Source organism: Tiliqua scincoides, chromosome 5 (assembly GCF_035046505.1).
Source record: "Tiliqua scincoides isolate rTilSci1 chromosome 5, rTilSci1.hap2, whole genome shotgun sequence".
NCBI lineage: Eukaryota > Metazoa > Chordata > Lepidosauria > Squamata > Scincidae > Tiliqua > Tiliqua scincoides.
The window spans coordinates 59,847,689-59,863,321 of NC_089825.1; the positions used below are offsets into that span (position 1 = coordinate 59,847,689).

The 15,633-nt window shown below is 44.9% G+C and overlaps 1 long non-coding RNA gene and 1 pseudogene across 1 annotated transcript in view; both read left to right on the forward strand.

The window, feature by feature from the left end:
- The window catches only part of LOC136651884 (uncharacterized), a 194,131-nt gene that overhangs the window by 110,041 nt on the left and 68,457 nt on the right, over positions 1 to 15,633 (forward strand). The gene's annotated exons all lie outside the window — the stretch shown is intronic.
- LOC136654820 (5S ribosomal RNA) lies at positions 4,367 to 4,485 on the forward strand (annotated as a pseudogene).

Here is a 15,633-nt window from a genome sequence, read left to right on the forward strand (position 1 = left end):
TGAACTGCCTCAGGGACTCCGGAGAACACAGGTAATGTACCATTACCTCCGGACTCCGGCTCCGGAGAACACAGGTAATGTACCATTCAGAAAAGAGTGGGACTATCTTGTGCTGCCCCAAGGCATTTTGTGTTCTGCCAGATCTGATGCGGAGGGTTAATTTTTTTTTACATCATCACATTGTTGAAAACTGGTTGATTCAGAGTGGTTGCTAGGTCTCTGTGGAATATCCAAAAGATCCTGAGAGAAAGTGACAGAGAGACACTGACTCAGGCCCTGCTGTGCCCAGCAGTTCTTGTTTTGTTTCCACAGTATTTCTCCTCTTTTTTCCACTTGAAATGAGAGAAAATGACTTTCTCTGTTGTTGCCAACAGCCATTTGTTTTACATTCTGTTATTCACTCTATAACTAGTTCAAGCCATTGACTCCTGTGACGCTGCTGTTTTTTCTGACTTTTACACAGGTTATTAGAGGTTAGACAGATTTTTAAAAAGGATATAATGATTTGCTTTAAAGTAGTGACTTTTAATATGAACCACAAATACATGTATAATAAGCAAAATTATTGTTGGGTGGTAAGCATCAATACCAAATGAAAGGGGAAAAAAGGGAGTTGTTTCCAAAACCAATTGATGGCATTGATTTTCTTGGGCTTTGATTCAGACCCACAGAAGAGAAGAATTGAGTTCTTTTGATTTTTTTTTTTTAAAGAACAAGAACAAACGTTCTATTTGTTTGCAGAAAAAAATTGCACAATGGGTACATTCTTGGGTAGCCCAATCCTACCTAAACTTCCCTATGCTGATGCAGTGGTGCTGCCACAGGCTATGCGGTATACCACAGGGAGGTTTAGCAGGTGAAAAGTCTCCTCAGGTTAAAGGGCTCTGGGATAAGCCCCAGCCTGTGTAATGGGTCAACTGGTGCAAGTGATATTACTGGTGCAAGCCTGAGTTGATCCATGTTGGTGGATCAGGCCTGGATACAGTGCGCACCAATGCTGCCCATCCCGATCTTCTCCTGGGCCTGATCCACCTGCCCCTGTCACCACCCTCCTTGCCCCATTACATCCCTTCCCTGCCCTCCCTCCATGCCTGCATTTCTCAGTACAACTCTTAACTACTCTGGCAGGTAGTGTTCCTTGTGCTGGTGCCAGTGGGAAGACTCTGGCCTTCCCACTGGTGCTGCAAAGGTGTACTGTTGCAATGTGCTTTACAGCATGTTTACATCTGCATTGTCTGCGCTGAGGAGCACGTGCTCTGCCGGTGTAGAGGCCAGCTAGGATTATGCCATAATCTGTTATTGAGATAGTGCCTCTGAAGTGTTTATAACATTTGAAATTGATGATGATGATTTTATTGTTTTGAAATACGACATTTCCATGAAACAAGATGATCAGAGGATGATTACTTCTGACCTACAGAGGATGGACTTTATTGTCACATTGAATTGCTGGTGGCTTTTGTCTGTGTTTCTGAGCTGTGCACCTAGCATCTTCTAACCGACATGTGGTACAATAAGTTAAACCCTATTCTTCTTTTGCCGACGATGCAGCTGTCACTACCCACTCTGCCAAAGATCTCCAGCAGCTCATGGATCGTTTTAGCAAGGCCTGCCAAGATTTTGGACTGACAATCAGCCTGAAGAAAACACAGGTCATGGTTCAGGATGTGGACTCACCTCCCTGCATTACAATCTCTGAGCATGAACTGGAGGTTGTCCATGACTTTGTGTACCTTGGCTCAACGATCTCCGACACTCATTCTCTCGATACCGAGCTAAACAAGCGCATCGGTAAAGCAGCTACCACGTTTTCCAGACTCACAAAGAGAGTCTGGTCCAACAAGAAGCTGACGGAACATACCAAGATCCAGGTCTACAGAGCTTGCGTCCTGAGTACACTTCTGTACTGCAGCGAGTCATGGACTCTTCGCTCACAACAGGAGAGGAAACTGAGCGCTTTCCACATGCGCTGCCTCCGACGCATCCTCGGCATCACCTGGCAGGACAAAGTTCCAAACAACACAGTCCTGGAACGTGCTGGAATCCCTAGCATGTATTCACTGCTGAAACAGAGACGCCTGCGTTGGCTCGGTCATGTTGTGAGAATGGATGATGGCCGGATCCCAAAGGATCTCCTCTATGGAGAACTCGTGCAAGGAAAGCGACCTACAGGTAGACCACAGCTGCGATACAAGGACATCTGCAAGAGGGATCTGAAGGCCTTAGGGATGGACCTCAACAAGTGGGAAACCCTGGCTTCTGAGCGGCCCGCTTGGAGGCAGGCTGTGCAGCATGGCCTTTCCCAGTTTGAAGAGACACTTTGCCAACAGTCTGAGGCTAAGAGGCAAAGAAGGAAGGCCCATAGCCAGGGAGACAGACCAGGGACAGACTGCACTTGCTCCCGGTGTGGAAGGGATTGTCACTCCCGGATTGGCCTTTTCAGCCACACTAGACGCTGTGCCAGAACCACCTTTCAGAGCGCGATACCATAGTCTTTCGAGACTGAAGGTTGCCAATACTTATTCTGTGAAAAACTCAATTGTGATAAATAGAAGTTTTACAGCAGCAATGCTTGGCGGATGTGTCTGCAATGATGGAAGGAAGCAACATACCTGAACTCTGCTTTGCTCAGCATTCTATTCATTGCGAATAACAAGGTTCTGGTTGTTTCTCTGGACAGCACTGAACCTGAAGAGTTCCTCAAAATCCAGCCGTTCTATTAAGCTGATCTTTTATACATGGACTAGGCAGTACAAGGAGATGTCACCCAGAGGTTAAAGCTGACGTGTCACTAATATGCTGATGATCCCCAATTCTTGCTGCCACCAATTAATCCCAGGGAGAAAGTAGATACCTTGAACCAGTGACTGAAGGATGTCCTGATATGGATGAGGATGAGCAAGCTATACTAGATGGATTTGTTCTGGATGCCTGCTGAGCCTAGTAGTGATCTGCAATCTGTTTTAGGTGGAGTTGCCATCCTCCTAAAGCCAGGGACTCAGGCTCATTTCATAAAGTGTGCCAAATAGTATGGCACAAATGAGGGCTGGAAGTGATGTTATTAACCCATTTTTGCCCACCCACAAGTGTATACATTTGATTCCTATTGTGTATATACAATAGTGGGCAAAAATGTTTAAGCTGGTGGTGACCAGAAAGAAGCACATTTTTCTCACTTAGGAATTCACTAGATGCAAATGACAGAAAAAAATATGCAAATCTTGATCGTACTTTCAAGGTATAGGAAAGCCTAATTATCACACTGACTGCCCTTTCAGCAGCACTGCTTCTGCTGAGGCATCACTTTGAAGATCAGCAGCTGAGAGGTAGTCTATGAAGTGACACCTTGGCTAAAGCAGCACTGCTGAAAGGGCAGCCCACACGATAAATGGGTTCTCCCAGTACCTCCACAGCTTCTCCCTTTCTCACCCCTCTTGGCCTACCTGGCCCCCTCAATACCATTCCTCACTTTGAGGCCTCTCCCTCCCAGCTGTAATGTACTCTATGTGCATTGGCAACTATTACGAAACTTCAGTTGGTTCACAATATGGTTACTCAGATGCTCACAAAGACCTAATAGCATGGAAGGGGCAGAAGGTGCGGTCTGATGGTTGAGTAGCTGAACTGCCTGACGAGCTAAGGAGGAACAACCTTGGTCTTTGAATGAGAGACAGATGCCAGGCTGATAGGCTGGTGTTAACCATTGTGGTAGGATAGAGTTGCTGCTGAGTTGGTGATCCATCACAGTGAGAAAGCGAGGGAGTATATACGAATGTTGGATGGCAAAGAACAGAGAACAGTCTTGAGGACCTGCCTGGATTTGATATATGGCTGCCTCTGAAGTTTGATGGCACTTTGAAGGCAACTTCTGGTGACTGACAGTTCTGTGAGTCTTTCCACAGAACATACTGTGAAAACCCCTTGAAAAATGGTGGTTTAGATCAGGGGTCTCCAAACTTTTTGGCCAGAGGGCTGCATCAAATATCTGGTGTGGAATGGAGGGCCAGAAAAAAATTTAAATATAAAATTTTTTTTAAAAAAATTAGAGATGGAACTTAGATGAGTGAATAAATGCACGAATGGGCTCATTCATTCAATCTCTCTGGTCCTCAGAACACCGTCCAGACACAATCAGAGCACAGTTCTGGTTATGTTCAGTTGAGTGGGCCAGAAGCTTTCAGGGGACAAGAGGTTGACTGCGGGCCGGAAAAATAAAAAAATAAAAAAATAAAGAGGCTTGCTACGAGCCGCATCTTGCCCCCGGGCCAGGGTTTGGAGACCCCTGGTTTAAATTATCCTGCCTATGTAAACTGCCTTGAATTCTATTTATAAAAACAGAAAAAGGCGATATATTAATACCTATGTATAGTATAGTTCTTTTTCCCTGCACATGCCCAATCTTGTCTGATCTTGGAAGCTAAGCAGGGTCAGGCCTGGTTAGTACTTGGATGGGAGACCGCTTGGGAATACCAGGTGCTGTAGGCTTATACCATAGTCTTTCGAGACTGAAGGTTGCCAACCATTTTAATTTTTCAGGCCTATCTCAAGGTGCTGATTTTTTACTTTTAAAGTCCTACGTGGTCAGAGACCAGGTTATGGGTCCCTTTCACCCATATGAACTTAACCAGGTCTTACAATCTGTTTTGCAAGCTCTGCTCTCTGACCTGGCAATGACACTGATCTGACTGGCAGGAACTAGAGACAGGGCTTTTTCTGTGGCAGTGTTGTAACTTAGGAATTCACTCCCTGGGGAATTGAGTCAGATGCCTACTCTTCCTGATTTTAAATGGATCCTTAAGTCATATCTTTTCTGCCAGGCTTGATTAATGTGTATACAGATTTATTACTGTGACTTTAAGGGTAGATCTTCTGCCAAATTTTTATTGTGATCTCTACTCAATTTTAACCTTATTTTATGCTGCTGTGCCTTTAGTGTTCCTTTGCTACTTTTATGTTTTGATTATTTTTTTTACTGTTTTATTGTTTCTCTTATATTGTCATCTTCCGAGATTTTTAACTTCCAAGGTGGTATAGAAATGATTTAAGTAAATACAGTGATGCCTCGCAAGATGAAATTCGTTCCGTGAATCGTTTCGTATTGCGAAAATTTCGTCTTGCGAAGCGCGATTTAAAACAAACCAAAACAAAAAAAAATGCAAAAAAATTTGTCTTGCGAAGCACGGCCATAGAAAAATTTGTCTTGCGAGTCACCAAAAAAATCGCAAAACGCTTTCGTCTTGCGAGTTTTTCGTTGCGCGAGACATTCGTCTTGTGAGGCATCACTGTACAAATGTATTGTACAGTGCAATCCCTGTTGGTCCTGCTGGACCTCTCAGCGGCTTTCGATACCATCGACCATGGTATCCTTCTGGGCCGATTGGCCGAGTTGGGAGTTGGAGGCACTGTTTTGCGGTGGTTCCACTCCTACTTGGAAGGTCGGTCCCAGATGGTGGTGCTGGGGGATGCCTGTTCGACACCCTGGCCATTGAGGTGCGGGGTGCCACAGGGCTCAATTCTGTCCCCCATGCTATTTAATATCTACATGAAACCGCTGGGAGAGGTCATCCGGGGGTTTGGAGTGGGGTGTCATCAATATGCTGATGACACCCAGCTTTATCTCTCCTTTCCTCCAGACTCCAGGGTGGCGGTTGAGGGCCTGGAGCGCTGTCTGGAAGCAGTGAGGATCTGGATGGGGGCTAACAAGCTGAAATTAAATCCGGATAAGACAGAGGCTCTCCTGGTTCGGAAATCCTCGATGCAGGTGCTGGATTATCAGCTTGCTCTGAATGGGGTTGCACTCCCTCTGAAGGAGCAGGTCCGCAGCTTGGGGGTCCACCTGGACTCGCAGCTGCTCCTGGATTCCCAGGTGGCGGCTGTGGCTAGGGGGGCCTTTGCTCAGCTTCGGCTGGTGCGCCAGCTGCGTCCGTACTTGGATCGTGCAGACCTGGCCACGGTGATCCATGCTACGGTGACATCGAGGTTAGATTATTGTAACGCGCTTTATGTGGGGCTGCCCCTGAAGACGGTTCGGAAACTGCAATTAGTGCAGAATGCGGCGGCCCGTGTGGTCACTGGAGCTAGGCGGTTTGACTCTGTCAGCCCGCTTCTCCGGGGGCTACATTGGCTGCCCATTCGTTTCCGGGCCCAATTCAAGGTGCTGGTTTTGACCTTTAAAGCCCTATACTGCTCTGGGCCAGGTTATCTTAGAGATCGCCTACTCCCATACAATCCGGCTCGTCCTCTCAGGTCATCAGAGAAGGCCTTTCTACAAGTGCCGCCGCCTAAGGAGGTACGTGGGGCGGCGGCAAGAAATAGGGCCTTCTCAGTAGTGGCACCAACGTTGTGGAACTCCCTTCCCCTTGACTTGAGAATGGCTCCCTCTCTTGAGTCCTTTCGGCGAGGCCTGAAGACCTTGTTGTTTAACCAAGCCTTCTGACGTTATGGCCTTTTTAACATCTTTTATATATCTTTTAGTTGCTTTTTTACAGGCCCGATTCCTCTAAGAACTGCTGTTTTATGCTCTTTTATTCTGACTCTTCTGACTACTGTTTTTATGGGTTCTGCTAATGTGTTTTTTAATATGTTTTTATCTGTGAAATTATGTTTTAATTTGTTTTATATGTTGTTAGCCGCCCTGGGTCCCTTTTTGGGAGAAGGGCGGGATAAAAATAAAGTTTTATTATTATTATTATTATGAAACCTTCGCATGTCATGGCATATGTTTAGAGGCATATGAAGGCAGAAAAGCATATTAACCCTTTTCACCCTGTAGATGACATTTCCAAAATTAAGGGCCCAATCCTATTCAGTTTTCCAGCACTGTTGCAATTGTACCAATGGGGCATGTGGTGCATCCTGCAGTGAAGGGCAGTCACGGAGGCCTCTTCAAGGTATGGAAACATGTGTTCCTTTACCTTCGGGCTGCATTGCGGCTGCTCTGGTGCATAGCTCCACTCACCTCCAGAAGCTTCAGGTTGGGTCAAAGACCTGTGTTGAGCCAGATCCTCAGATCCAAAATCCATGGACAAGTAGGCTCAACCTGTAGTTATTTGCTAAACTTCTACCCCACTTTATCTCCCCAAAGAGCATTCAAAGTGACTTGAATGCAAGTAATGTCCCCCACCCCTCCAGGCCATAGGCAACATAGAGAATTGGCATGGTGGGAAGTATTCATTACCTATGAATGGGGCCTATAGGAAATACCACAAACAAATAGGCAAGCAATGGAGCAAGCACAAGAGACAGGTTTGACAGAATCTAGGCTGTTTCCCCAACAAAGGCAAAGCCTGATCTGCAAGTTTTTATACTTTTACCATGTCATGGGAAACCAAGGGGTTGTCTGGATGGGTAGAGTCACTCCTGAGCCTAGGAGAGCATCACAGCCAGGGAACATTCAGCGTGCAGCTCTGATTGGCTCTACAAGGGACAGCAGAGGATTGCCCTGAAGAGTCTCTGTTCTAGCCCTGGTGGCTTCTGACAAGCTCAGTATAAATTGCCTCCATATCTTTTAAAAAAAAACCATGAGTGCCTGGTATCTAAGTTAGCATGGGGAAACCCAGCAGCAAAAATTTACAGCAAACAGTTTTCCATTCTCAGTAAATCTAATATCGGTTAGATTTTTTTTTTTAAATGCCATTAGTGTGTAGTATAGAGGTTTTCTTCTCTTGTCTACTGTCCATTAACAATCTAAAAGAGTAAACACTGTCTAACTCAATTATTTGTGATCTGGGTCTGTTTTAATTCAATTCTACAGTGGCAGGGAACCAACTGTTAGAAACCAATGAACCATTTATCCACACTGAGAGAATAACCCTTGTGCAGTTATTAGTTAAGGATGGACAGGGGCCTGATTTATCTTCCTTTGGCAAATGGTGTTTCATGAATTTGATCTGGCTTCTTTAGATCACTGGATCTTGCAAACTAAACTGCTGCCCAAAGAGATTAAAATATATAGGCTCAATCGTACAATTGTTTAAGCATACTAGATTTAACTGATACACTAGCATTAAAAAAAAATCATCTGTAGAACATCTTGATGCAAAGGACATTCCCACAAATAGATGGTGGATATGTGATATTCCATTTATGAATAATGATTCACTACCAAATGTGAATGGAATTACATTAGAAGAACTCCACCATGTCAACAGTAATAAAACCACAATTTATTCCAACAGGATCTCTTATTTGAATTGAGAGTGGCATGGGGAAAGTGCAGTGAAATAGGCCAGCTACTAAAATGCATCTGAATATTTCGCCATTTTTCAAACTTGTCAAATTCGAAGAAAATTATCCAGGGGAGTTAAAAAAAAAAAAAATCAAAGTCTTTTTTTTCAATTGAAGTAAATGGGGGGAGGGAGAGAAAGTATCTCGTAGATAGGTTGCATGCTGGAAAACTCAATCAATGGTGATTTGAACTATTAGCTTTTTCTATGGCAGTGCTTCCCAAACTCTTAAAAGGAGTTGTTGCGGAGAGGGGGGAAAGCAGCAATGTGATCCCCAGGATACTGCTGCTGCTGGAGACAGGTTTTTTTTTTTACCTACTGCAGCCCTGGGGGTTAGGGAGGTGCAGAGAGCCCTCTGCAAGGCTCCCCATGCCTGCATTAATGTTTAAAAGAGGAGGATAAAGGGTACCTCTGGTTTTTGTGATGAAACCTGAGGTGCCCATTTTTTCCCCTTTTTTTTACACTTTTGCAGGCACAGAGAGCCTGTGGAGGGCTCCCCGCACCTCCTGAATCCACAGGACTGCAGCACTAGGTGCAGGTAGGTTAAAAAAACACTCCTGTCCCTGCCAGCAACACCATTCTAGGGATCACATTGCTGTCTTCCCCCCTCCCTGCCCCTTAAAGGGGCAGGGACAAGTGCGTCCCTGGCTGGTGGGTTGCAACCCACCAGTTTGAGAACAACTGTTCTATGGGAAACTATCGTTTTTAAAGGAGACTGGGATGACAAAAATGTTTAGGCTAACTGGGTGAGTGGAGTGCAACTGTTATGTGAGACAATTTTGGAGGGCTGTTGGAGAGGGCCTTTTATCCAACTGTGTATTGGGCTCAGGAAACCAAGTCCAGTACTGAAATGGGGAATCCCTATCATGCTCCCAGTAACAATACCGGGACTGTGACAGGAGCTGAATGGCGTTCCCACTCTTATGAGCCTCATGTCCAAATTCTTTCTCATGACCATTCATGCCCTGAGTCTCACCCTGGATAGGGGGATCTGTTGGATTGGAAGAACCAGCCCTGAATCCAGTCCCATGCCTTGTCGCCAATGTGGAGTTTGGACATGGGCCTGTGTGGAAACCCTAGAGCAGTAGTTCCCAACCTTTTAGCACCAGGATCCTCTTTTTAAAATGACACTCTATACCAGGGGTGCCCAAACCCCAGCCCTGGGGCCACGGCCCTTGAGGACTCCCAGTGCGGCCCTCAGGGAGCCCTGAGTCTCCAATGAGCCTCTGGCCCTCCAGAGACTTGCTGGAGCCCGTAGTGGCCTGACACAACTACTTTCAGTGTGAAGGCGACTGTTTGACCTCTCACGTGAGCTGTGGAATGAGGGCTCCCTACACTGCTTGCTGTTTCATGTCTGTGATGCAGTAGCAGCAGCAAAGGAAAGGTCAGCCTTGCTTTTTGCAAGGCCTTTTATAGACCTTGAGGTATTGCAAGACCTTAATTCATTGTAAATGTAAATTAATTCTTTTTTTCCCCGGCCCCCAACAGTGTCAGAGAGATTATGTGGCCCTCCTGCCAAAAACTTTGGGCGCCCCTGCTCTATACCAGCACACCAACAATCAGGTTGTGACCCACAGTTTGGAAAACACTGCTCTTTAAGGTCTCATATTTCCTCTTGTTCTTATTGAAGAGCTCATGTGGAATACTCCAGGTTCTGCAGCCCCATCTTGCCTCATCTCACTGGCTCCTGCTTGAACAACAGGGTACTCTTTGCATTTGAATCCCTAATTGACCCGGCCCCACTGTCCAAACCATACCTGACAAAGCAGCAGCAACTATGAGGTCTACATTAATCTCTGGCAGCTGTGAGACTGAAATAACATCATCCCTGGTGCAAGAAAATGCGGGAAATGTAGTGTTACAGGGCATCTGAGTAGGGATATCAAGTGCCCTGGAAATGACATGTCCCATCATTCCTTGAAACTGGGATGCTGTCATAATCATAGGTTGCATTCCTTTTTTAGATAGAGGAATTGGTGGAAGTGATGTTTCTAGCATGCTACTAGCATGCTTCCAACATGGTTACTTTAAAAACAACAAAATGACATCCCCTCGTTGAAATTAATTGCACAGAGGTTGCTGTGTGGTAACCATACTCTGCACCCCTATGGAGGCTGCCATGTTCCTGACGGGTTTCTCCATTCGTTTTAGATAGAAAATAAGCAGAAGTGTTGTCAAGCATGGTGGTGGCCATCTTTTTCTAGTTCTGATCTTGCTAGGAGAAATTCTAGTGTGCCTAGCATGCTAGAACCTATAAAAAAAATATAGCCTGAGCATGCTGGAAGCTCAAAAACAAACAAGCCAGCTTTCTAGCTCTTCTAGCTATTTTTTTTAATGGGTAGAAGCTAAAAAAAAAATACAAACATGCAGGCCAATCCTATCCACACTTTCCTGGGAGTAAGCCCCATTGACACTAATGGGACTTACTTCTGAGTAGACATGCATAGCATTGGACTGATAGTCAGCAATATCTCTAGAACAAGGGATCATCGGGATTCAGGACTACTGAATTGCCACTGTGTTTTCAGACATCTTACATAATTACATTTTCCAGGGCCTCTGGCACTTGGAATGTGGCATTTTCAATGTCCCATGTACCAAGGATGAATGAAAGCTTCGTGAGATACTACTGTTATTCATGTCATAGGACACCTTGATGAGCCTGGCATACTCAAAATGTTGGTTTATTACCAAAACTTCTTGGGGACATGGAACAGTCAAGCATTAAGAGCTGGAGAAGTTCACATACTGAGCCAGATAAATACAATCTTCGGTGATATCATTAAATTGTAGAATGAGTTGTGCAGTTCTTTGGATTGTGGCCAATGTCATTGTTTAATCCTTGAGTAACTAACAATGCAATCCTTTTCATGTGTACTCAGAAGTAAGCTCCACTAAGTTCAATAACACATAGTACCAAGTGAGCTGGCATAGGACAGGGCCAACCCAGCCATGAGACTGAGTGATGTGGACACTTCAAGCTGCAGGCTGGAAGGGAGTGGCAAAGAAGCAAAGGGTGCCCTGTACCTTGTGTCTGCCTGCCGCTATCCCTCAGCCGAGAGTGAGCAAGAAGATTGGGGTAGTCTTCAGCACCGCTGTGGTCCTGTTGATCCTGTTCTGATCATTCTCTTCCACAATTGATCAGAACAGGATCATTCTGCCTCTTTCTCCTTCTTGTCTACTCAGCAAAAATGCCTTTCTCTTACCTTGGGTAAGCCTCTTCCTGCTTGCTCTCTGTCCAATGCTGTTGAAACAGACAGACTGGTTGGAACATGGTGGGAGCGCTGTTTTTATTTTTTCAGCAGGGCCTACATAAGAACATAAGAACAGCCCCACTGGATCAGGCCATAGGCCCATCTAGTCCAGCTTCCTGTATCTCACAGCGGCCTACCAAATGCCCCAGGGAGCACACCAGATAACAAGAGACCTCATCCTGGTGCCCTCCCTTGCATCTGGCATTCTGACATAACCCATTTCTAAAATCAGGAGGTTGCGCATACACATCATGGCTTGTACCCCATAATGGATTTTTCCTCCAGAAACTCGTCCAATCCCCTTTTAAAGGCGTCTAGGCTAGACGCCAGCACCACATCCTGTGGCAAGGAGTTCCACAGACCGACCACACGCTGAGTAAAGAAATATTTTCTTTTGTCTGTCCTAACCCGCCCAACACTCAATTTTAGTGGATGTCCCCTGGTTCTGGTATTATGTGAGAGTGTAAAGAGCATCTCCCTATCCACTCTGTCCATCCCCTGCATAATTTTGTATGTCTCAATCATGTCCCCCCTCAAGCGTCTCTTTTCTAGGCTGAAGAGGCCCAAACGCCGTAGCCTTTCCTCATAAGGAAGGTGCCCCAGCCCCGTAATCATCTTAGTCGCTCTCTTTTGCACCTTTTCCATTTCCACTATGTCTTTTTTGAGATGTGGCGACCAGAACTGGACACAATACTCCAGGTGTGGCCTTACCATAGATTTGTACAACGGCATTATAATACTAGCCGTTTTGTTCTCAATACCCTTCCTAATGATCCCAAGCATAGAATTGGCCTTCTTCACTGCCGCCGCACATTGGGTCGACACTTTCATCGACCTGTCCACCACCACCCCAAGATCTCTCTCCTGATCTGTCACAGACAGCTCAGAACCCATCAGCCTATATCTAAAGTTTTGATTTTTTGCCCCAATGTGCATGACTTTACACTTACTGACATTGAAGCGCATCTGCCATTTTGCTGCCCATTCTGCCAGTCTGGAGAGATCCTTCTGGAGCTCCTCACAATCACTTCTGGTCTTTACCACTCGGAAAAGTTTGGTGTCGTCTGCAAACTTAGCCACTTCACTGCTCAACCCTGTCTCCAGGTCATTTATGAAGAGGTTGAAAAGCACCGGTCCCAGGACAGATCCTTGGGGCACACCGCTTTTCACCTCTCTCCATTGTGAAAATTGCCCATTGACACCCACTCTCTGCTTCCTGGCCTCCAACCAGTTCTCAATCCACGAGAGGACCTGTCCTCTAATTCCCTGACTGTGGAGTTTTTTCAGTAGCCTTTGGTGAGGGACCGTGTCAAACGCCTTCTGAAAGTCCAGATATATAATGTCCACGGGTTCTCCCAAATCCACATGCCTGTTGACCTTTTCAAAGAATTCTATAAGGTTTGTGAGGCAAGACTTACCCTTACGGAAGCCATGCTGACTCTTCCTCAGCAAAGCCTGTTCGTCTATGTGTTTTGAGATCCTATCTTTGATGAGGCATTCCACCATCTTACCCGGTATGGATGTTAGGCTGACCGGCCTATAGTTTCCCGGGTCCCCCCTTTTTCCCTTTTTAAAAATAGGCGTGACATTTGCGATCCTCCAATCTTCTGGCACCATGGCCGTTTTGAGGGACAAATTGCATACCTTAGTCAAGAGATCTGCAATTTCATTCTTTAATTCCTTAATAACTCTTGGGTGGATGCCATCAGGGCCCGGTGACTTATTGATCTTTAATTTATCAATGAGGTCTGAAACATCTTCTCTTTTAACCTCTATCTGACTTAACTCCTCGGTTAGGAGGGCCGTTCAGGCAGCGGTATCTGCCCGAGGTCTTCTGCCGTGAAGACAGATGCAAAGAACTCATTTAATTTCTCTGCCATCTCTAAGTCTCCTTTTATCTCCCCTTTCCCTCCCTCACCATCCAGAGGGCCAACCGCTTCTCTGGCGGGTTTCCTGCTTCTAACATATTTGAAGAAGCTTTTATTATTCCCCTTAATGTTGCTGGCCATGCGTTCCTCATAGTCTCGCTTGGCCTCCAGTATCACCTTCTTACATTTCTTTTGCCACAGTTTATGTTCCTTTTTATTCTCCTCATTAGGGCAAGACTTCCATTTACGGAAGGAAGCTTCCTTGCCCTTCACAGCCTCTCTAACTTGGCTGGTTAGCCATGCTGGCACCCTCCTGGATTTAGTGGAACCCTTCTTTCTTTGCGGTATACACCTCTGCTGGGCCTCTATTACTGTTGTTTTAAGCAGCCTCCATGCACTCTGGAGAGATTGGACTCTTTTTACCCTCCCTTTCAACCTCCTTCTAACCAGCCTCCTCATTTGAGGGAAGTCCTCCCGTCGGAAGTCAAGGGTTTTTGTTAGAGATTTGCCTGGTATTCTTCCCCCAACGTGGGAGCCTGTGGGAATATTCGGTGGCAGACCTCAAGAAGAGGATGAAGTGGGCAGGTCTGCTACTCGGTCTTCCTGCCTCTGCTCTTGCCCACCTGGCTGCTTAGAATAGCAGAAGTGTCACCAGTGGTGGAGCCACATGTGCATGAACACCTGCAAGTTTTTTTTAGGAAAAAAGAGGGTGCACTTTGGCAGGGGCAGATCCACTGCCCCAAAGGAGTCCATATTAAGGAGGCAGATCTGCTTTAATTGCTCCAGTACAGGATTGCAGCCTAAGGTTGCAACCCTTAATTCTTAAATACTGAAACAGAATTATATCTATACAACTGTATGAGGCAGTGCTCACCCTAAGTACATTCTGGACTCCTAAAGATTTCTTAGGTCATTCTGTTGCTTGGTTATCAGAATTTTCAGTGCTGTTTCTTCTGATGGATGACAGACTGCAACAGGGGACCTGTAACCCTGTTGAAAGATAAATCAACTGTTACTGGTAGCTCCTGCTAAAATATTTGTTTAATTTCTGAATATTCACACTAGAACAACCTCTAGAATGAAAAAGGAAGGATTGGAAATTTTAGAATAGGTAACCCAACTCCACTGAGTTGGACACTGAGTGAGTTAGTGATTTTGTGGTTTGACCTTCATATGGTACATCAATCATGGCAAAGTTCTTTCTCTTTCTGTCCAAGGAAAACCACTACTTCCCACACAACATGTCATTACCATCACAATAGGATCTGCTCAGTAATAGCATTTGGAATAGATCTTCAACTTTAAAGCACTGTTTGAAATCAAAGTTTCCTTCCTGTTGCAACTTAACTTTAAAACAGACGTGTGTGTCTTTGGCACATATTCTCACCTTTTATTTCTCTGCACTTCTGTTTTTAGTTACTGTGCTTTAGAATCCAGTATTGTCGTTCTAATTTTAATGTGTTAACTGATAAGGAAACAGATTCTCCAATAATCTGTCTTAATTCTAAATTACAAATTTATACTAGAAAGGTTTATTCCAAATTGAGTGATTTATTTTCAACCCTGTTATTCACCCACATTAATTAAAATCATCCCATAAACTTCCTTGTATTTTTTAGCCAGACATCAATGTCAAATTCACATTGACTGAAGCAAACTGAGCTAAATTGTGATGAAAACCCATCAAAAGCAAAGAAAAAAATAAACTCAAGTCTCTATATAAAAACATAGTTAAGGAATATTCCTAGCATTTCAGTGACAAAAATTATTTCATGTTTTCCAAAACAAAAAAAAGCATTTTTAAGCATTTTAATATATCTGTATTGATGACCACACCCTGCCCCTGTTCTTTGAGATCTTTTGATGGGACTTTGCTTCTAGTACCTTGTTGCTTGATCAAACACATTAATCAAACATGGTTTGGGCAAAATTTTCTCTGTGGTCTTTCTATGCTTCTCTGCTATAGATAGAAAATTCTTCCTAGGGAAGTCAGCTGCATCATCTCATTGCTTAATTACAGGACTGATATCAAGGCTCTTACAGCCAAACTAGATGTGACTTGAGAATTCTGTAGTAAGAACACAGAACATCTTTTTCTTTGTCAAAGTGCTGTTCTCTCTCTCTCTCTCTCTCTCTCTCTCTCTCTCTCTGTGTGTGTGTGTGTGTGTGTGTGTGTGTGTGTGTGTGTGTGTTGAATTAATGCATGGGGAGCAAGTCTAATATTTCCCCATGCCTGGGCCTAGTCCAAGTCACTGTCTGAAGCTGTGGAGGGAAAAACTTTCATAC